General features: G+C 51.2%; 1 long non-coding RNA gene across 1 annotated transcript in view; it reads right to left on the bottom strand.

Annotated features, from left to right (window-relative positions):
• Positions 1-20772, bottom strand: part of LOC139036796 (uncharacterized) — a 45441-nt gene extending 24669 nt beyond the window's left edge. The window contains exon 1 of the long non-coding RNA XR_011489658.1: positions 20688-20772. This is a non-coding gene — a long non-coding RNA (uncharacterized lncRNA). The remainder of the gene's footprint in view (positions 1-20687) is intronic.
• Between the last annotated feature and the right edge of the window lie 1620 nt (positions 20773-22392).

Genomic DNA, 22392 nt, shown 5'->3' with positions numbered 1-22392 from the left:
GTCCTGATTTAGGAAAGAGGGTTGAATAGCAGGAACATGTGGGCCAGTCCCTGCCCAGACCCAAGGGCAGTGGAAAAGTACACCCCTCCCCCAACTCCGTCCTCGGAGCTCCTGGGTCCAGAGGCTGGGAGAACCGAGCCAGCACCCTCGCTAGAGAAGCGGGTAGACCAGGACTCACCCACGTTCTTTATTTACCTGCAGTGAGGGACTCGTCAATGAGATGGTTTTACACGAACCCCGGACAGGGCAGGAAGTAACTGACTAGAAGATGGACGAACTTTGAAAACATCACGCTACGTGAAAGAAGCCGGCCACGAAAGACCATTTGTATAATTCCATTTACATGAAAAGTCCAGAACAGGCAAATCCATGGAAATAGAAAGTAGACCCCTGGTTTCTTAGGGCTGGAGGGTCTGATGAATGGAGGGTAACTGCTGATGGGTAACTTCTGTGGGGATGAAAAAGGATCTACAATGAGGTCAAGTTAGACGATTATCTGAATATCAACAAAAGACTGAATTATACACTTTGAGCGAACGGAATCATGTTGTGAATTCTAGCTCAGCAAAGGTGTTAAAAGACATATTAATAACAATTGACTCCCAAGGGGAGAAAAACTGCTCCCTATCAAGTCCCTTGTGATTCCTCTAGCTTGGCAGGGACCTAGTCTCCATTAGAACACGTGGCCCCCTCACTTCCTCTCACACACACGCTAGTGTCTTGCTTGAACAAGGAGACAGCAGGCTTCACGTTTGGCTCCTTGGAGAACAGTATCTCACCAGACTTGTGTGCTTTCCGTTGTGTTTGTTTTTCTGATTGCCTTCTAATTATGGCAACTGATTGTTCACCTGTTCATTTACTCAGTAAATATGTGTTAAGTGTTATGGTGTGACAGACGCTATTCTAGCCACAGGGGACACAGCGGGGAAGAAGACCAAAACCCCTGCCCTCGTGGAGCTGATGTACTGCTAGGGCAGAAAATCTGAGCAGTAGGTGTAGCTCATGGGTTTCAAATCCCCACTCTGCCACTCACTGGCTGTGTGTCCTGGGGCAAGTAACTTAACCTCTCTGTGCCTCAGTTCCCCCACATGCAAAATGGGGGTAATAACTGCATCAAACTCAGGATACAATGAGTCAGTATGTGTAGAAGCCTGGGACAGTGTGTGGGACACTGTAGGTACTTAATAAATGTCTGCAACTATTATCTATTTTAATTTCCAGTTGCAATTTAAAAAACGAATTTCCTCTTTACACACAGTATATAAGTATAGGGCCTCCCTGGTGGCTCAGAGTAAAGAGCCCACCTGCAATGCAGGAGACCCGGGTTCGTTCCCTGAGTCGGGAAGATGCCCTGGAGAAGGCAGTGGCAACCCACTCCAGTATTCTTGCCTGGAGAGTTCTATGGACAGAGGAGCCCAGCAGGCTACAGTCCATGGGGTCAGAGTCAGACACGACTGAGTAACTAACACACACACGTAAGTATAAGCTTCCTTTTAAAATAATTTATTTAAGTAAAGAAAGGGATGAAGTGCAGGGTCAAAAAAAAAGGGGGGTACGGGTAAGGAAAATAGGGCAACCTTGAGAAGAGCGTATTTAGGAGAAGAAATTTGGGAAGCCCCGAACCAGAGGGAGATGGCGGTGAGGCTGTGACTCAGCTGGCACCCAATGGAAACACACAGCTATTTTCAGTGTCAGCGTAAGGACGAGGCTTGTTCCTCCAGCCTCAGACTTGCTGATTTCTCCCCACTCCTTCATCCTGTGGCCTCCCAAGCCCTGAGGGGTTCCCTGCCGCCCAAGGAGGCTTTGGAAAGAGGGGCTCCGGACAGATGGGGGTCACGGCTGCTACAGGCAGACAAAGCCGTGAACCGCGGGGCAGGAACAGTCTTGGAACTGCCCGCGTCTCTCCCAGGTCTCTTGGCAGCTGGAGTTGCCGGCCGCTTGCCACGGCAACAGCTGGTGCCTGCAAGACACGGGGCTGTTTCAGTGGCGACACGACTCTCCTGGGCGCCGGGGACGTTGGCTTTCAGGGACCCCTCCTCGGGCAAAAATATTTCAAATCAAAGTCTACAACTGCGTTGCATAATGATAAATAGAATCCAGGCCGGATTCCGAATCAGATCTTCATTCTTATTACATCTTATTTCTTCTGACTTTAGCAGGTTAAAATTAAAGCATTTTTGTGGTGCCTAAAAGTATATGGCACTGGGTCCTGTTTGTATTCTTTGCCTGATGGAGAAGTTGGCCCCATTCTGGGCGAAGAACCGCTGATCCTAGAGGCCACCCTGGGCAATCCAGAATGAACTCTTAGAGTCTGACGAGGCGACCCCCTCATATCCTTAGCCTCCCTGCGCCCCCTTTCCCTCCTGCTGGGAGGCAGCAGCGTGGAGGGATTAAGAACACAGGCTCTGGCATGCGGGTGGGGGGAGTCCGTGACCCAGCTGCTGGGAGCTTCTGGCTCTTCGGTGAGTAGCAGACACAACCATACGGCTTCACTGGTGGCTCAGATGGTGAAGAGACTGCCTGCAATGCGGAGGACCTGGGTTCGATCCCTGGGTCAGGAAGAGCCCCCGGAGGAGGGGATGGTACCCCCCTCCAGTATTCTTAGTGGATACTGGTGAATTCCACAGACAGAGGAGCCAAGCAGGCTACAGTCCTTGGGGTCGCAAAGAGTCAGACATGACTGAGCAACTAACACACACACAACCATAATCTCTGCCATAAGTGTTGGGAGGGTATGATGAGATGCAGTGTGCAAAGTGAAACCGCGATCATGACAATAATAGCTGACCATTTCCGCCACAAGAATGAACAATCCAAGGCCACGAGGCAGTCACTCAGATAGAGCTTGAAAACTGCAGGCTGAGCAAAAGAAACTGAATTCTAAAGGTACTTCTTATATCATTTCATTTATGTGAATTTTGGTGGGGGGGTGGAATTAAACTCTAATGCTTAGGGATCTGTACTGGGTTGAGTAAAGCTATAAAGAAAACTGTACAGTGGATTACCATAAAGTCAGGATGGTGGTCTTCTCTATAGGGAGGGAGGGACTGTGGTTCGGGGGGAGGATTCTGGGGAGACTGGGGGGCTAGCCAGATTCTATCCCTTGCCTGGGTCCTAACGACCCAGATGTGTCCTCTTTGCAAACATTTATGAACCTGGTTCATATGTTTTAGCCAGTTCTCTGTAGGCATGAAAAGCAAAAGTGTTAGTCATTCAGTCATATCTGACTCTTTTGTGACTTCACTGACTGTAGCCCGCCAGGTTCTTCTGTCCATGGGATTCTCTAGGTAAGAACACTGGAGTGGGTTGCCATTTTCTTCTCCAGGGGATCTCCCGACCCAGGGATCAAACCTGGGTCTTCTGCATTGCAGGCAGATTCTTCACTGTCTGGGCCACCAGGGAAGCCACTGTAGGTATAATTCACATCTTTAAAAATGCAAAAAAATAACAGGAATAACATAGTGAGATTGTGTTATATGCCAGGCACTGTTCTAAGCTTCTAATCACAGTGCCTGGCACTTCATAGACACTTCACGAAGGATAGCATTTAAAGTTACCATTATTATTGCTATGCTCAGAATATAAACTAGAACTAATGTCCCTTGTCTCCAAAGGGCGTGTGAGGCTTAAATAAGAGCTCACAGACAAAGCACCCCACTGGTACCCAGTATGCAGTGGGTACTTGAGTATGGTGGGTGTCCTTCTGCTTGTCCCAAACTCAGAAACATTTCTCCTGCTGAATAAACCTTCCTAAACTCCCCACCCAGCAGGCTAACCCTCCCCAGCTCCCACCCTCGCCAGCTGCCTGTGGAAAGAATCTGGCTGGCAGCTCATCTCCATCTTCCCTTTGATCTCCTCCTCTGCCCAGTCCTGTGTGGTGAGCTCATGCCCCAGTCAGACCTTCTGTCATCTGCTCTGTGGGCCTGGCCTGCCTGGGGCGGGGACAGGCAGAGGTGTCCATGTCTGCCACAGCCCTGGCTCTGATCTCCATCCCAGCCCGTGATGCCTGGTGGAGGCAGGGGTTCCTAGGACCCTCATCTCAGCTCACCAAAGTGCCATGTTCCCGGAGTATGTGCTTCCAAAAAGAGAGGTTTGGGATTAATCAGAGTTTTAGGGCTAGCAATGTCTATTCAAAGACGGATAGGTAAATTGAGGCTCTAATAAGTAAGCATCGAGCCCAAAGAATGAATCTCAAATGGTAGAATCTCAGGTCTAGGACGAGTAAATAGTGGTGGATGGATATTGGAGTAAGGTTGGTCAAGAGGACCTCCCTGTTGTATGCCATTTATTTATTTGACACCTATTATGTGCCAGGTTTGTCACATTTATTATATTTCATTTTCACAAAGTACATATTATTATGCCCATTTTATAGGTTAAACATGACAATAGCAGCTTCCACTAGGCAGCATCTATGAGGAGCCAGGTGCTGTGCAAAGGTCTCAGGATCTTTCCTGCAGTACAAGTGATGGGGACTGTCAGGACCAGAAGTGGGTTTGCACCTGGACCTGTGCAGTCCCAATGCCTCTTGTTCAGATACATCTGCCCCTAACACCCGATCTGGCCTCAGCCTCCCCTGCTCTAGGTTTATAACGAGCAGGGTTGCTCAGTTTCAAAAGGCAGGAAACTAACACCCTTAGAAACAGAACTCCCTGGACAGACCCCAGAGGGGACTCATTCCTACAGGATAATAATCCCTGCACTGGAAAAGCACATTAGTGGGAATTTAGGTTCAAAGCCTGATTCTGCCTTTTGCCAGGTATGTGATCTTGGGCGCCTGTCTGTGAATCAGTCTCCTCTTCTAGAGAAAGAGGATCCTGAAAGCATTCACTCTGGGCTATCCCATTCCCCCTTGCTCATTCCACACCAGCCTCAATGGCGGCATGCTCCCACCTCAGGGCCTTTGCACCTGCTGTTCCTTCAGCCTAGAATACCCTTCCCCCAAACATCCCCATGGCTCCCTCCCTCACTGCCTTCAGGCCTCTGTTCAAATGCCACCTCCTTAGAGTCACCCTCCTTTAAAAAAACAATAATAAATATCCCCAGGACTTCCCCAACCGTGCTTTCCTTCCCTGACGCTTATCTCCCATCCGACAAATCACAGACCTACTTGCCTCTTGTCCGCCTCCTCACAGCAGAATGTGTCTCCAAGAGAAGGGACCACAGTTGTTTTGCTCACTGAATTTCCCCTGTGCCTGAAACCATAGTAAGTGCTCAACAAATACTTGTTGAATGAATGAATGGATGAATACCGAATAATGCTTGGCACATATAAGCACTCAATAAATGTTAGCTACTATTGTAATACTAAGTGCTTCCCAAAACATCTGCCCTTGTGGGAGGAGCTTGGGAGATAATAACAGCCAAATCCCGTGGGAACTGACTAAGTCACAATGCCTCTTTGAGCCTCAGTTTCCCCACCTATAACTTGAGGAGAACCAAACATAGAGTTTAAGGGAATTCTGAGAAGTCAACCATCAAACCAGCTCCCTTTCCTAGATGTCAAGAGCTCTGCCAAATCTTCAACTTGCACAATCTCATTTCACTTTCATCATCGCCCCATGGGGAGGTCCTCTGATTATCTGTACTTTCAGACAAGGAAATTGAAGTTCACAGAGGTCATACAATTGCCCAAGGTCACACAGCTGGGAATGGCCGGAGCTGCTTCTCCTCGGACACTGGGATCAGGACCCTCCTGGGCCCTCCTGCCCTGGCCAGAAAACAGGATCCCACCCCCTCCCACCTTCACCTCTCAGGCAGCAGAGAGGCCCCAGGCTCTAGAGTCACACTTGCCCAGGCCCAAGTCCCCCTGCTTACCCCCCAGGCTCAGCGCCAACCCCGTAGCCGTGCCCGCTCCTGGCGTCCTGGGCAGGCCACTCACACGTCACACGGATTATGTGGCCCTGGGTCAGAGACCTCACCCCTGGGCGTGGGGCTCCTTCACCTGCTGGCAGCTCTCCGGAACAGGCCCCAGCTGGAGCCGGACACAGGACCCACAGCCACACGGGAAGACACCGCCTCAAACACCTGGGAGCATTTCTGGAGCGCCTACTGTGTACCTCACCCTATGTAGGCTCGGGCTGGGACAATTTCTCCCCGCTACAGAGGCCTCTGGGGCTACTCAACCCGCATCAACAGGTAACGTACAAGGGAGGGCTTCCAGGAGCCACTTCTTCAAACAGCGCATCCAAAAGACCATATCATTTATTTCTCCTCTGTCTCCCCCACGGGAATGGCAGCTCCACAAAGGCAGGAAGTTTGATTTGTTCCGTTCACTGTTGTGTCCAAGTCCTAGACCAGGATCTGGTTCGATAAAAAGTGGAGAAATGAATCATTTGGTCCCATGGAAGAGGGAAATTGTGCCAGGTAGATGTTGGCCCCAGTTTACAGAACAGGCAACTGAGGACCAACAAAATAACTTGCCCAGAGACAGACAGATAATAAATGGTAGGACCTAAAATAGAACTACCTCATCCCAAAAGCCTCAATAAGCACTCCAAAGCGCTTTGCAAAATATATCACTTTATAGAAAAGATTCACCATGAGAATTACTTAAATAATTCTCCCATTCTGGAGTGTCTGGGGGGAAAAAAAAAAGTCCTTCAATTGTGTCCGACTCTTTGAGACCCCAAGGACCATACATACAATCCATGGAATTCTCCAGGTCAGAATACTAGAGTGGGTAGCCTTTGCCGTCTCCAGGGGATCGTCCCAATCCAGGGATCAAACCCAGGTCTCCTTCCTTGCAGGCGGATTCTCTACCAGTTGAGCCACAGAGAGGGTCTGAACTAAGACTGAATTTGCCAAAATTTTACTTAGACCCAACTTTTTCTCCAAGCAGCAGTAAATGGCGCCCCCTGCTGGAGGAGATGCAACTTGTCACGAACCCAGGGGTGACTGTGTGGGCCTGCTGCCCCCTGCTGGCACGAGGTGCCCCCTGCTGCAGCCTCTGGAAGGATCGAGGATCTGACAGTTTTCTTCTGGGAACAGCCCAAAGGCAGCCCAGAGCACTTTGCTCTCAGCTTCCCCCCAGAACTCCTTAGGAATCTGTCTCTTACCAGTGAAGTGAAAGTTGCTCAGTCATGTCCGGCTCTTTGCAACCCCATGGACCGCTGCACACCAGGCTCCTCTGTCCATGGAATTCTCCAGGCAAGAATTCTGGAGTGGGCGGCCTTTTCCTTCTCCAGGGGATCTTCCCAAACCAAAGATCGAACCCAGGTCTCCCACATTGCAGCCGGATTCTCTACTGTCTGGGCCACCAGGGAAGCCCAAGAATACTGGCGTGGGTAGCCTATCTCTTCTCCAGGGGATCTTCCTGACCCAGAAATCAAACCGTGATCTCCTGCATTGCAGGCAATTCTTTATCAGCTGAGCTACCAGGGAAGCCCCGTCTCGTACCAGGAGCCTGTGATAATTGCAACTTTCACCTCCCCAACACGCTTTCTCTCGCCTTTTGGTGGTTTATTTGGGGGAACCCTTGTCCTCACCTTATGTGGTCTTGGAGGGGCAATCCTAGTCCTGGCTCCCCACACCTCCCCTAGCATGGACATATGATTGAAGTTGACCAATCAGAGGTCCCGTCCCCTGGATCATGGTGATTGATTGATTCACGGATGGGGCTGGGATCCAAGCAGGACCCAGCTCTCTCCTCCAGAAATGATGCTGAGATTGGGAAATAGGACTCCTCCAGCTGGGATCACTATGCTGGGAGGATATGGGGATGTTGCTGGGGGCAGCTTGGCAGCTCCAGGGGCTGTTTCAGAATGAAGCCAATATATGAAGCAGGGAAGTGGGGAGATGAAGTCTCAATAATATTTGATCTCTTGGCTCCAGTCAGGCTTGAAATGATATTATTTCAAAACTTCCCTCTCAGTGATATAAATAATTCTCCTTTTCCCTTGAGCCAGTTTGAGCTGAGTATCTGTCCCTTGAAATGAAAGGAATCCTGACTAACAGGACTTCCCTTGCCATCACCCTTAGCACTGCCTTCGTTCAGACCTTACTCTTTCAACTGATAGTTGTTGAACAGTTATGTGTATGAGGCACTGTCCTAGAAGCCTGGCTTCTTCACCACCATCAGCGACACACCACCTGACCCATCCCTGAAATCCACCCTTCAAAGGTGTAGGGCTTCCACCCTGGCCCGGACCACCTTCATTTCTCGTGTGGACAGTATATCGCAGTAGCCTCTGCACTGGTCTCCCTAATTCCCACCTTGCCTCTCTGAGATCAGTTCTCCAAATAGCAGCCAAAGGGATCCTGCAAAAACCTAAGTCAGAGTCTGTCATTCCTCAGCCCCAAACCCTCCCACGACTCCCATCTCATGCAGAGAAAGTTCCTGCCACAGCCTATAGTGCCTGTATGATCTGACCACCCACCGATATATCATATTTCCTACTCTCTCTCACTCTCCCTGAATCCAGCCTTGAACACACCAGGCGTGCCCTGCCTCAGGACTTCGCACTTGCTGGTCCTTCGTCCAACCACACTCTTCCCCCAGGTAACCTCTCCGATAGCTTAGTTCAGATATCACCTTCCCAGTAAAGATGTCTTAGCACACAACCCTCTTCCTATTTTATTTTTCTCCATGGCACTTAGCAGCATTTGACAGGCTATCTATTTTTTCCTTGTCTGCCTCCTCTGAGGCCAACTCCATGAAAATAAGTATTTCCGTCCTTTTTTGCTCCTTGTTGTAAGCCAAGGCTTAAACCCAGTACCTGTCATGCAAATAATAAACACTGAGTGAATCAATGAATGAATGAAGTTGAATAGAGACCAGTCATCAGGGACTGCAGAGCTCCTGCTCATGAGTTTACAAACATAACAGGACACAAAACGGGGAGATGTTAAAGCTCCCAAAGTAAGACAGAGACAGGATGAAAGTCTAATCCAGGGGGAAATGGTCACACATTTGAAGCTGATTTGAGGTTCAGTTGCTTCCACTTACTCTATTAATTCCTGGCTCTTGGTGACATTTCAGCTTTCTCGCTCTTTCCCACAGCTGCCTGTGGTTATCAGAGCAGGGACCGTGGGCCAAGGAGGAAACAGAGTTAAGTAGCCCAGCTTTTCCAGCACCGCCCCCCCAAGGCTGTGACACCCCAGGAAGAATTAGGTACTTCTAGTGCCTGAGTCATGTCTATGGCAGCTCTAAGGAGCCTGCGGAGTCGTGTAACCGGGTAGATGGTCCCCACAAGGACCCTTATGCAATGATGGAGGCAAAACTGCATTTATCTCTGAGACTCACAGCCTAGCACAGTGGATGGAACAGTGGGTCTCAACAAGAAGTTCTTCAAGTGAATGATCTTGATGGATAAACAAGTGAGTGAGTGAAAAAGAGGTGAGCTGACAACTGAAAGGATGGATGGGTGACTGAAACGACACAGAAGAGGAAGAATGGTTGGCTGATGAGCACATGGGAAGGTGGGAGGATGGGAAAAAGGAGGGAGACAGAGATGGTGAGTGGGAAGAAGGATGGATGAGACGTGATGGGGGGTGGATCGATGGTGATAGGGGGATGGATAGACGAAGGGGTGAAAGAGTCAGATGACAGAGGAATGAATGGGTGGGAAGATGGAAGGATGGAAGAAAGGGGCACAGAGGTATGGGTGGATGAATAAATTAATGCAAGTAACTAATTGTTGAGCCAGCTTCCAAATACCTTCCTTCCGAGAGCACAGAGAAGAATCGAGTCAGTCCAGGAGAGGATGTTGATTCTTTATGGAAAAAGAAGCCAAAGGAAGTTCCTACCCCTCCCCAGTCCCTGAGTGATGGAACTGAATCAAAGATATTAGTTCTTATCAAAGAACTAATTAATGCTTGTCATCTAGAGAAGGTGATACACTTAATACACAACTTATCTTCTCTTCTAATGCTGCTTTTCATGTAGCCTAGAGCATTAAGGAGAGTCCCAGAGAAGCCTGGATTCTGGTTCCAGCTCTCCCTCTTATAGTAGAGTGATCTTGGTCCTCTGTGAGACTCAGTCTCCTCATCAGCAAAATGGGTATAATGCTAGAACCTATACCATACACTGATTGTCAGAGTTGAATAAAATGATACACGAAGAACCATGTATCTCAGGCAAGTTTTGCGCCGGCCTGAGCCTTGGTATCCCCCTCTGTAAAATGCAGAGTAACATTGGCCTCACAGAGTCAAGAAATGGGGCAGAGTACGTGGCCGACAGTAGCAGCAGTCAGGAAATCTTCCTGGAGAAATCTGACATCTGTGCAGGAAACGAAGTGCCAGGCCAGTTAGACACGGGCGGCAAAGGAGAGGCAGGAGGATGTCAGGCAGAGGAAATGATCTCAGGCTCCCTCGATCCTCACCCCGTTGCCACCACCCTGGTCCAGACAGCATCCTCTCCTGCCCGCACCACTGCGGTGGGCCTCCCCGCTGCCCTCTGACCCCTTCCCATCCGCTGTCCCTCACGGGGGTCAGAATCATCCTTTCAAAATACAGACAGAAGGAGGAAGGAGATGAGGCCACAAGAGGTAAGAGCCAAAGCACTTGAGCTCGTAGCCACAGAGGAGTTTGGGCGTCACCCTGAGGGCGCCGAGCACCTCCTGGGGAATTTCAAGCAGGAGGCAGACACCAGGGTAAGATGTGTGCTGCGCTCCCTGCCAGGCTGTGGCCTGGGAAGATATTGGGAGGGGACAGTTTAGCCTGCACTTCCATCCCTCCAGGAAAACCCCTGAAGGCCTCACTCTCTCCGTCAGCCTCTTCAGTTGTGAAATGAGCATCACCTATTTTTTGGTAGTGAGATAAAAGCATTTTATCAGTACGTGTAATATGGCCAACATCTGTTGCTTTGTCTCCCCTGCGTCCATTCCCCCCAGTTTTCCTTTGGAGAACACCCCTCCCCTACTCTCGTTCAGATGGGGCTGACCCACCCCTCTAGCATCAAAGGAAACGCATGTCCCCAGCGTGGCCAGTCAGACTATTCCATCACTCTGGTCCTACTGATTGGTTCGGCAGCGGACACAGGACCCAGGTCAAGCCAATGAGAATTCATCCTAGGACGTTTGCTGAAACTAAGGAGAAAGAGGCTTTCCCTTCCATCTGCTAGAGTGGTTGCAGGGAAGTCTGGAGCTATCAAAGACTATTACAGGGGGAATGCTTGTCTGAAAATGAGGCCAGTTCAGATGAAAACAGAACTGAGAGATGGAGAGTGGGTCCCGGCAACATTGTTTGAGCTCCTGGACCCAGCCATGCCTGAATGCAGACCTGATTCACCCATTTTTTTTTTTTTGCTCAGGTCAGTTTAAGGTGGATTTCCTATCATCTTCATTTAAACAAAGCCATAACTGACTCACACGGAGAGATGAGAAGGAAGAAGACATCGAGATGCTTAGAGAAAGTCAGAACTTCTTACTTCAATCACAGGGTGAGGAGGGGGATCAGGGCAAGGAAAAACAAAGTCCCACCCTAAACTCAGCCCCCATATGGGAACTTATGGAGGGCCCTGCAGTTCAACCAGGCTGTTCCCTCCGACAGCTGCCCCAGGGGCCGTCCCCACTCACTCAAGGACAGCCGGCACTCCACTCCCTGGTGCTTCCTGTACCCACGCAGCCAGCCCGCTCCTCCAAGCGGGGTCAAGGAACACGCCATTCCTTGGCTGCAGCGGGACCTGCCTCTTGCGGACGCAGGTAACAGACCTGGCAGGGCTTGACACAGCGACTCCAGCTGCCCCGCTCTGCCACGACGCACGAGTCTGCTGGAAGACAAGTGGCATCTCCAAGGACAACTCCTGTGGTGTTTGGGCAGTGCCCAGGTCTTGCCCCCTTTTCCCCCAAGCAGAACCCCTCACATCTGATGATTCGGCCTTCGAGAACTTCAGCTTCTTCATTCGAGTTCATAGCCCCAGGGCGGGACTGGGCCAAACCCGATGGGGAAGGCCGTTTGGCCAAAACACAAGATTTCCCAGACATCCCTCAGGGAGAAAATTTTTTGACCAGAAATTGCCAAGCCTTTCTTGAGATGCCTCGACAGTCAACTCATACACACATACATTGCACACTCATGCACGCGCACACATGCGCACTCATGCACACGCACACACGTGCTCACACAGGGCACTCAAATGTCAGAATTAGATCCCTCATCCCCCAAATATTTCCCCAGCATCTCCCGTGAGTCAGGCACTGTCCTAGGCGCTGGAGACACCACAGGGAACAAGAAAGACCAGGTCTGTCATGAACAACGCTCACCAGCGGGGACACATGGCCTATTTCAGAGGCTTGAAAATGTGAAGAAAAAACAAAAATGTGCTTCCTTGAACTGAGGGACGGAGGTGACTGTTATAAAAACAGTATTGCTTCTGGCAACTCAGGAAGTTGCATACTCCTTGCACGGATCTCAGTGCTTAGCAGAGCTGAAATGTTCAGAGCAAGGGGGGAGGGTGAGGGGCAGGGAGGAAATCATGTGTTGCAGCCTAACAGTCATCTATTGCTTCCAACATCCATCTAATAACGGCATCAATTACGTCACCACTGCTGGACCAGGCAAGCCACAGCCCAGACTTCGTGTAATCGTCTCAGCAGCCTTAGCACCCTTCTCTGGGCCCTCTGCCCCCCAGGAAACCTGTGCATCCCAGAGGCCCCCGGGGCCCCTGGCTGCTGATTGAGTTTCATCAATGAGGGGCGCCCGCAAGGAGGACCGAGCTGCCCCAGTGTTTATCACCCCGACACCTGCCTCATCCTCACTCCTGCTTGGGGGGGACCCACAGCCGTGGGCCCCGCCCTCGCTGGGCTCCTGTATCTCTCTCTCCTTCTGCTCCCCTGCCCCCACCATCACGAATAGAGCCCTTGTCAAATTCGGTTCCATTCAGCTCTTCTGGGCACACCATCTGTCGCTCGCCAGAACCCTAACTCCTACGTATATGTACGTATTTGCATTATTGTCAAATCCATCTCTCAGAACAGGCAAGTGGGGCTGAAGGAGACTAAATATCTGAGCTGAGCTAAGACGCTGGAGTCTCTCAAGCTTGGATCCCAACTGCAGTCTCCCAGGATTCCTGCGACAACGGATATGAAGCTCCAGGAAGACAGCAAATGCTCAGTATGACAGGGAACTCTCTGCATTTATTCAACAACTATTAAGGGCCTCCTAAGTGCCAAGCACTGACTCAGGTGCTGGGAACACAGAGAGCAAAGCAGAAAAATCCCCTGCCCTGGAGGAGCTGACATTCAGGGGGAAACAGACAAGAAACAATACAGAGACTTCCCCAGAGGCCCAGCGGTTAGGACTCCAGGCTTCCACTGCAGGGGCCACAGGTTGATCCCTGGTCGGGGGGCTAAGAGCCTGCAAACCACACAGTACGGCCAAAAAAGGAAAGAAACCATACAATATATGATGTAATTTCAACTAGCGATCCATGCTCTGAGAAAATCCGAAGCAGAATAAGAGTGGTGGGGGTATAGGGTGATGAGAACCTATTTCAGATAGAGGGGTCAAGGAGGGCCTCCGCGACAAAGGGCATCTGAGGAGGTGAGGGAGGAAGCTGTGTAGGTGTCCGAGGGGACAGGTTCCAGGGAGAGCAGGCAGTGCAAAGGCCCTGAGGCAGGGTCCAGGTTGGATGCTGGAGGGACAGTGAGGAGCCCAGCATGGCTAGAGCGTAAAAATCAGGAAGGAAAATGGCAAAACAATAATGTCAGAGAGAGAGGTAGGCATGATAGCTACAGAGTCTTGATGGCTCTTGTAAGGAATTTGGATTTTATTCTAAGCGTGAAGAAAAGCCACTGCTAGACTTCGCTCATGGCCCAGTGGATAAGAAAGAATCTGCCTGCCAATGCAGGGGACATGGGTTCGAGCCCTGGTCTGGGAAGATTCCACATGCCTCGGAACAGCTAAGCCTGAGCACCTCAACTGCTGAGCCCGCCTTCTAAGGCCTGAGAGCCGCAACTACTGAAGCCCGAGCTCACGAGAGCCTGTGCTCTGCAACCGGAGAAGCCACGGCAATGAGAAGTCCCTGCTCGCGACTAGAGAAAGCCCACCCACAGCAATAAAGACCAGTGCAACCAAAAATAAAAACTTTTAATTATTAAAAAAAAAAAAAGAAAAGCCACTGCCAGGTTCGGAGCAGAGGGGTGACATGACCACATTTGAGGTTTTAACGGGCGGTCTCTAGCTGCTGGGTGGGGGTCAGGATACTGCAGCTGTCCAGGCGACAGAGTATGATCTGCAGCAGGAAAACCTACTAGAAAAAATAATGAGTTTCATGTCCCTGGAAGTGATCCAAGAGTGCTGGACGACCTTGCAGGGAGACTGCCGACCAGATTCAGTCACTGGCCGGGTGGCTGGACCAAGGGGAAGCCCCAGCCGTCCACAGGGATCCCCTGGCAGGCGGGTGAGAGATTTTGCAGCAAGTTAGGCAGACGCCACTCTAGGCATGTTCTTTCCACGTAGCTGACATCTGTGATGTCATCAAGCAGCTGATACCCCCAGAGAACTGTCACCACGCCTGGTCTAGACCTAGGGTCACAACCTCAGTACCGTCTGTGACTTTTCATACCTTGCCAGCCTCCTTAACTAGAACGTCAGCTCCGTGGAGGCAGGAATTCCCTACTGAATTCCAGAACCAAGCCCAGTGCCTGACATACAGGGACCCAGTAAGTAACGAGTCACTCAATTCTGAACGAGGTGGAGCTACAGCGGCAACAAAGGAAATATGACCACAAGTTGGTGTTGCAAAAGGTGCCGCCAGATGGCGGTGTTTCTCAAAACAAAGGCCACCCCATGTTCTTCTGTGTAAAGGAGAAATTCTAGCTTATCAGCACAGCTGAAAAGGTTTTAAGGTTGCTCTTCCGGCCCTGGACACCCAGATAACATCATGTCAGCCGAGCCTGCGGGAGCCAGACTGAATTTCCCACCGTCCCTTGGATCCCTCTGCCCCATCCCCAACAGACCCAGGCTCATCAGCAAATCCTTTTCTGGACAATTCAAACCCCAGCTTCTTCTCTGAACCTCACTGCCCAGCCTTTTGGCCGTCCATCCTTCTCACTGTCTACCAAAAAGATTTTTCTGGAATGCAGTTCTGGCTTTCCACCTGAAATCCTTCAGTGGTTCTCATCTCCTATTACTTCAATAGGTTTCACAAAAAGTATTTTGTGATAGGGAATCACAGAGACGCCCAAGACTAGTGATTGAAAATCTAGCTGTTCTTACACTACATCTACAGTCAACCCCTGCTTCCTCCTTCTATTTGATGTCTCAGCACACTTTACTTTGGGGCTTCCCTGGTAGCTCAGACGGTAAAGAATCTACCTGCAATGCAGGAGACCCAGGTTCCAACTCTGGGTTGGGAAGATCCCCTGGAGAAGGGAATGGCAACCCACTGGAAAATCCTAAGGACAGAGGAGCCTGGTGGGCTACAGCCCATGGGGTCACAAAGAGTAGGACAAGCGTGAGTGCCTAACACTTTCACCCTCCCCGAAATGCAGAGGCCCCCACCCCTCAGATGTGCAGAGCTGGCATTGCCCTCCCAGCCTCCCCACCCCCGTCTTCTTTTAACACCATCTTGGCTTCCTTTTGAAGAACCACCCTCTGCACACTCAGCCCACATACTTTGGATGAGGCTGACCTCACGTTCTCATTGCTGGGACTGAGTATGTGACCCAGACATGACTGATTGACATCTTCCTTCACCCCAGGCTGTGATTTATTGGATCATGAATCAGCATGCAACCCAGACTGGGCCTATGAGAACCATCCCTGGGGGTTTGGCTGGAATAACTAGGAAAGGGGCCTCCCATTCCACTAGGGACACCAGTTTGGAGTTACTGAGGACTCTCTTTGTCAGCACTTGGGGACAGCATGCCTGAGATTCAAGCTAACACAGCAGAGCTAAAAGGTGGAGGGCCCTGCTGACCTTGGAGTCCCTGGGTCCAGCCTTGCCTGAAGCCAGAACCCAGGGATTGGTTTTCAGTGGCCTGCACCAATGCTTTCCTTTCTTAGCCGGAGTAATATGAGCAGTGTCAACCCGCAGAGTCCTCAGACTAGTACAGTGAAAATGTAAGTGTATAAATGGGGACTGAGCCTTCCAGGATTGAAATGAGAATTAAGGAGCATAAAATAAGTGAAATATTCAGTAGGGACCTTGAAAACCGTGAGGTCGTGGTCTATCCTTTAAGGCTTTATTAGCCGCTCCAGCCCCACCCTCTCCTCGCTTCCACCCCATTCTCACCAATCATTTCCAAGCCTCATTTTGCTCTGACTGAAATTGTTTATTTCTTCCACAGCCACCCTGTCTCCCCCAAAACAGACTATAAGCTTGAGGGGGACCAGAGTCCCATCTCTCCGACCCCCGCTGCTCCCAGATGAGCTGGGCACACAGCAGGTGCCAGCAATGTGACTGGACTGAAGGTGGGCAACGTCAAGGGTTCCTGTTTCACCTGCGGGCTCAATTTCCCTCCTGCAGCAGGCTGAAGTCCCTCCATCCTCAAGCTACCACATGGTATCGTGATCTGGAGTCAGACTGACAAGGTGAAAAGGAAAGTGTTAGCTACTCAGTCGTGTCCGACTCTTTGCAACCCCATGAACTGTGGCCCGCCAGGCCCCTCTGCCCATGTCTCCAGGCAAGAATACTGGAGTGGGTAGCCCTTCCCTTCTCCAGGGAATCTTTCTGACCCAAGGATCAAACCTGGGTCTCCTGCATTACAGGCAGATTATTTATCATCTGAGCCACCAAAGACTGCTGGGGATCAAATCCTAGATCTATTGCTTGATAGCTGAGCACGTCGGAAGTAGGTCACCACTTCTTCATGCCTTTGTGCCTTATCTATAAAATGGGCACGGTAACACTATCTATTCCATCGGGCTGTTATGAGGCTTAAAGGAGATAATTTATTTAAAGCATTAAAAAAATTTTTTTAAAGTACCTAAAACAGTATCTTCTGACACGTGATAAGTACTCAGTAAATGTTAGTGGGTTTTTTTTTTTAAGCCATCCTCAACACCTCTCTTTATCACAAACAATTCTTGAAGTCAGTCAACTCTACCACTTAAATCACTCATGAAAAATACATATCTTACCTCCTAACAGGTCCCCACATCTTTCTGCCCTTCTCCCCTCCCTCCACCCGGAGGTGGAAAACTGACTTTTTTCCTGCGTCTATTCAAAAGACCTCAGCTCCGCCCAGCCTAGACAAAGGGGCAGATCCTAGACCTACCGCCTTCTGAATGCCTTCCCAAAGGAGCAAAACAAAGAAGCATGCAAAGCTTTGAGGCTGCTGGGTCACCCAGCCTGAGCAGCCTCTGGGGAGCTGATAACACGGTGTGATTCTGTGAGCTTGGGTCAGACTGTGGGAGAGCGTCACAGATCGCTCCGCCTGGTCCCTGTCCTGGGCCCCGGCTCCTGCACTGTGACCGGGGCCCCTGTGGGTGCAGCTACGCCAAGAACCTCAGCCCCGCACTCTGAATGACCCTACGGCCACAAGCACTCTCTGCACCGAAATCAGGTGTATAAAAAAGCATTCCTAACACAGTCCTTCTGCAAGTTTAATCTGGGGGAGTCTCATTTGCTCTGAAGTCTCTTTGCACGGAAGAACTGATGCCTTTGAACTGTGGTGTTGGAGAAGACTTCTGAGGGTCCCTTGGGCAGCAAGGACATCAAACCAGTCAATCTGAAAGGAAATCAACCCTGAATACTCCTTGCAAGGACTGATACTGAAGCTGAAACTCCAGTATTTTGGTCATCTGATGAGAACAGCTGACTCATTGGAAAAGTCCGTGATGCTGGGAAAGGCTGAAGGCCGGAGGAGAAGAGGGTATCAGAGAATGAGATGGCTGGATGGCATCACCGATGCAATAGACATGATCTTGGGCAAACTTCGGGAGATGCTGAGGGAGAGAGAGGCCTGGTGTGCTGCAGTCTTGGGGTCTCAAATGGTCGGACATGACTGGGCAACTGAACAACAACTACGCATTTGCTATGATTTGGGAAGACACCACATCCAAAAATACTTTCTCCTCTCTGCTACCTAAATTTCCACCATTCATCCCTGCAAGTTGTGGGGAGCAGCAAGGAGCTAGAAGCAAGCAGATCGCCCAGCTCCAAATCCTGCTGGGTCGCCTTGGCTGGTCAAAGCCCATGCCTCTCTGAGCCACGCTCTTCACAGAGGCTGAGCAGGAACCTTATTATAGGCCAGAGCCCCAGAATGCCATGAGACAGAAACCAGGTTGGATGAGACACCCAGCTTACAGAGTACGTTGGTGGTCAGTAAATGTTGTTTGATCACTCAGTCGTGTCCAACTCTTGGTGACCCCATGGACTGTAGCCCCCAAGGCTCCTCTGTCCATGGAATTCTCCAGGCAAGAACACTGGAGTGGGTTGCCATTTCCTTCTCCAGGGGATCTTCCTGACCCTGGAGGGGATTAAACTCTTGTCTCCTGCCCTGCAGGCAGATTCTTGACTACCAAGCCACCAGGGAAACCCCAGTAAATGTTAGGTCCCTTCCACTTTGAATTTTTTAAAGCCGCTCTCTTTGAAACATATGTTTCTGAAGGAAGCTCCCCTGAGGTCTCCAGGTAGAGGGGGTCCAATCAATCACCCTTCTCAGGACTTCCCAGCTGGTCCAGAGGTAAAGAATCTGCCTTACAATGCAAGGGATGTGAGTTCAATCTCTTGTTGGGGAACAAAAGATCCCATATGTCCTGCAACAACTAAGCCCCACACCACAGCTGGAGAACCTGGCTCTACCCCCCAAGGATCTGCCCACATGGAAATACCCCGCAAGAGACAAGGAAGACCCCATCTCCAGCAACTGAGACCTGAATGTGTCTCTGTCACTCAGTCATGTCCGACTCTTTGGGACCCCATGGGCTGTAGCCCACCAGGCTCTTCTGTCCATGGACTTCCCAGGCAAGAGTACTGGAGTGGGGTTGCCATTGCCTTTGCCAGGGGATCTTCCCGACCCAGGGGTTGAACCCACGTCCCCTTGCGCTGGCTGGCAGATTCTTTACCACTGTGCCACCTGAGCCCTGTAGCAGCCAAATAAATTTTTTTAAAAATCACTCTTCTCCCTGACAGAGGAGATTTAGGTCATATCCACTCAACAAGGTGACAAAATTTAGATTTTTTTTGTCTCCAGTGGGAGACAACCCTGAATATTAATAATCAACCTTGAATATTCATCGGAAGGACTGATGCTGAAGCTGAAATTCCAATACTTTGGCCACCTGATGAGAAGAGCCGACTCCTTGGAAAAGACCCTGATGCTGGGAAAGATTGAAGGCAGGAGGAGAAGGGGACAACAGAGGATGAGATGGTTGGATGGCATCATTGACTCAATGGACATGAACCTGAGTGAACTCCAGGAGATAGTGAAGGACAGTGAAACTTGGCAGGTTACAGTCCATAAGGTAGAAAACAGACACAATTGAGGGACTGAACAATGACAGCTGTGGTGGGTGTGAAAAGGTTATCCTGGAATTTTAAAAGGATGGGGAGGGGGAGTGTTCCCTGGTGGTCCAGTGGTTAAGAATCCACCTGCCAAGGCAGGGGACATGGGTTCCATCCCTGCTTAGGGCAACTAAGCCCTTGCCCCACCGCCCCGGAGCCTCCACTCTCCTGAATGGGCCGCAACGACTGAAGACCATGCGCCCTGGAGCTTGTTCTCCGCAGCAAGGGAAGCCAGGGCAGTGAGACGCCTGCTGGCTGCAACCAGAGAAAGCCTGCTGGCAGCAATGAAGACCCAACGAAGCCAAAAATAAACAAGTAAATCTTTTTAAAATAAAAATGGAGTCCTCCCCACTAAGCTAAGTTGCTTCCGTTGTGTCCGACTCTTTGCGACCCCATGGACTGTCTGTCGCTAGGCTCCTCTGTCCAGGGAATTCTCTAACCAAGAATACCGGAGTGGGTTGCCATTCCCTTCTCCAGGGGTTCTTCCCGCCCCTCGTGTCCAACCTGCTTCTCTGATGTCTCCTGCACTGGCAGGCGGGTTCTTGATACCACGCTGGCGGGGGAGGGGGCGTGGGGGTGGGGATGGGTGGGTGTCTCGCTATAAGGTATGCCCTAGACCCCGGTACCCATGGCCACACCTCCCACCGAGCCCACAGTAAGGCAGTACCTGCCTACCGTCAGGAGCTCCCACCCTCGCAGCCCCCCACCCCCGCTTCGCCCAAGTTTTAGCCCGTCCCCCCACCCCCCACCCCGCGCACCCCGCTCCTCCGCCCCTCCGGGACCACCCTGCCGTTCCCTCGCTGTTCCTCTCCAAGCCGTCCCCAGGCTTCAGCCCTTCCTGCCGCCTCCATCTGCCTTGTGAACCCCCCTGCCAGCGACGGCCGCCCGCCCTCCCGCTCCCACCTCGCACCCCTCCAGAACCCATGCCCTTCCCCCAGCTAGAGCTGCCAGATGAAATTACAGGATGCCCAGTTAGATTTTAATTGCAGAAGAAGAATCCGTTTTTAGCCCGGTTTTTCATTTCAGACGAATAATCAATAATTTTTAATATAAGTATTCCAGTTCCAGTTCAGTCGCTCAGTCGTGTCCGACTCTTTGCGAATATGGCCCGTGCAACATTCAGGACACACGTATACTCAATAAGCAGGGGTTATTTACCTGAAATGTAAGTTTAACTGGGCATCTTGTGTTTTTATCCGCTAACTCTGGCGTCCTACCCCTAACCGCTCGCGCCTCCCTCGCACCCCTCCGCACTGCGAGAGCCCTGCCGAAGGCCTGCCCCCTCCGCCCTTACCGGGTGTCGCCGCGTGCGCCCACCTCAGCTCGTGCGCCCCTCCTCTCTCCCACCGTTTCAGCTGGGTGCCCTGCGTCTCGCCCCCGAGTGCCTGGCTCGCGCGCCTCTCCCCGAGCTCTCCACCCTCGCACCGCCCTCCCAGGCCCCGCTCAAGGTGAGGACTCTTGCGCCTTCTCCTCCCAAACGCTCATCGACTCTCCTCGCATCCGTGTCCATTCGGCTCCCCAGCCCACAGATTCGCGCAGCCGGGTCGGGGGCCCGCGCGCCTCTTTCTCCGCGCGCCCCTCCGCAGCCCCACTCTTGCCCTGGCGTCCCGCGCGTCCCCGTCCCCCTTGCTCGTGCGCCCCTCCAAGTCCAGAACCGCCCCCCCCGCCCAGGCTGGCAGTCTTTCTTCCTTGCGATGGCACGCTGGTACCCGGCTCCCTTAGGCCCTGAGAGCTCCGCCCTCGCCCCGTGCCCCAAGGGGCGCACCTCTGCGGACTCGCGTGTAGTCGGGGCCGCAGTCTCCCACCTTGCGGCACTCCGCATCGCAGAAGCAGCGCGGGGGCCCGCGGGCGGTGCAGGGCAGGTCACGGCGGGAGCAGCAGCGGCCCAGCACCCCGCAGCCCTGCCGGCCCGGAGCGCGCTCGACCTGCCCTGTGCCCAGGGCACCGCGGCTGCTGCTGTCAGAGCGAGCGCCAGGGGCAGGATCGGCGCCCCGCCATGTGGGGCCGGAGCCCGGGTGCAGCTGGGAACCGGAGGCCGGCAGGCACCGACCCTAAGCAGCCCTCCTCGTTCGGCGGCGGCGGCGGAGGCCCCTGGCCCGACGCCTCCCCTAACTGTCACGGAGCTATTTTTATTATTCACCCCTATTCATCCTATCCGGGCTTCCCTGGTGGCTCAGTGGTAAAGAATCCGCCTGCAATACAGGAGACACGGGTTCCATCCCTGGATCGGAAAAATCCCCTGGAGAAGGAAATGGCTACCCACTCCAGTATTCAAGCCTGGGAGTTCTCATGGGCAGAGGAGCCTGGCGGTCTACAGTCCTTGGGGTCCTAAAGAGTTGGAAAGGACTTAGCGATTAAACAACAACATTCTATCCGAACTTTGCACAGCTTATGGCAGAGAAATATTAAGATAATAGTAGTAACAACCACACGATTCAACTAGTAACAACAAAGTAACAACTATTTCAACAAAGTTGTTCAAATAGTACCAACTTTGCAGGGTTCCCATTGTCCCCAGTTTCCAGGGAGGTGTGCATTATTCTGAGGTTCATCAAAACAATGCATTGTAATAAATAACAGTAGTGTACTGTTACAGCAGTAATAACAGTAATAGCCACTATGCCCTAAGAATAGTAGCAAGAAGATTAAAAATAGCTGCCCGTATTGTTTAAATAATAGGCATACTTTAAATAATAGGCATACTTACCAGGTAAAGGAGCTTTGGAGCCAGACTGTGTACCAGGCTCTTTGTGTACCATCAGTAATGCCCAAATCTGAGTCCCTGGAATACAGCTTCATTTTTTGCAATATTCCTACCATTTTGACTATCATTTCCTGAACACTTCTCTTTAAATTGACTCATTTTAAAAAAAAAATTTCCATGATTTCTTTGTTACAAAGCTGTATCACTCAAGAAGATGAGAAGAAGAGCCACAGATTGGAAGAAAATATTTGCAAAAAACACATCTGATAATGGACTATTATCCAAAACATACAAA

This window comes from Odocoileus virginianus, chromosome 9, assembly GCF_023699985.2.
Source record: "Odocoileus virginianus isolate 20LAN1187 ecotype Illinois chromosome 9, Ovbor_1.2, whole genome shotgun sequence".
NCBI classification, from domain to species: domain Eukaryota; kingdom Metazoa; phylum Chordata; class Mammalia; order Artiodactyla; family Cervidae; genus Odocoileus; species Odocoileus virginianus.
Note: the sequence above shows the minus strand (reverse complement) of the source record. Positions and strands in the feature narration are given on the sequence as shown.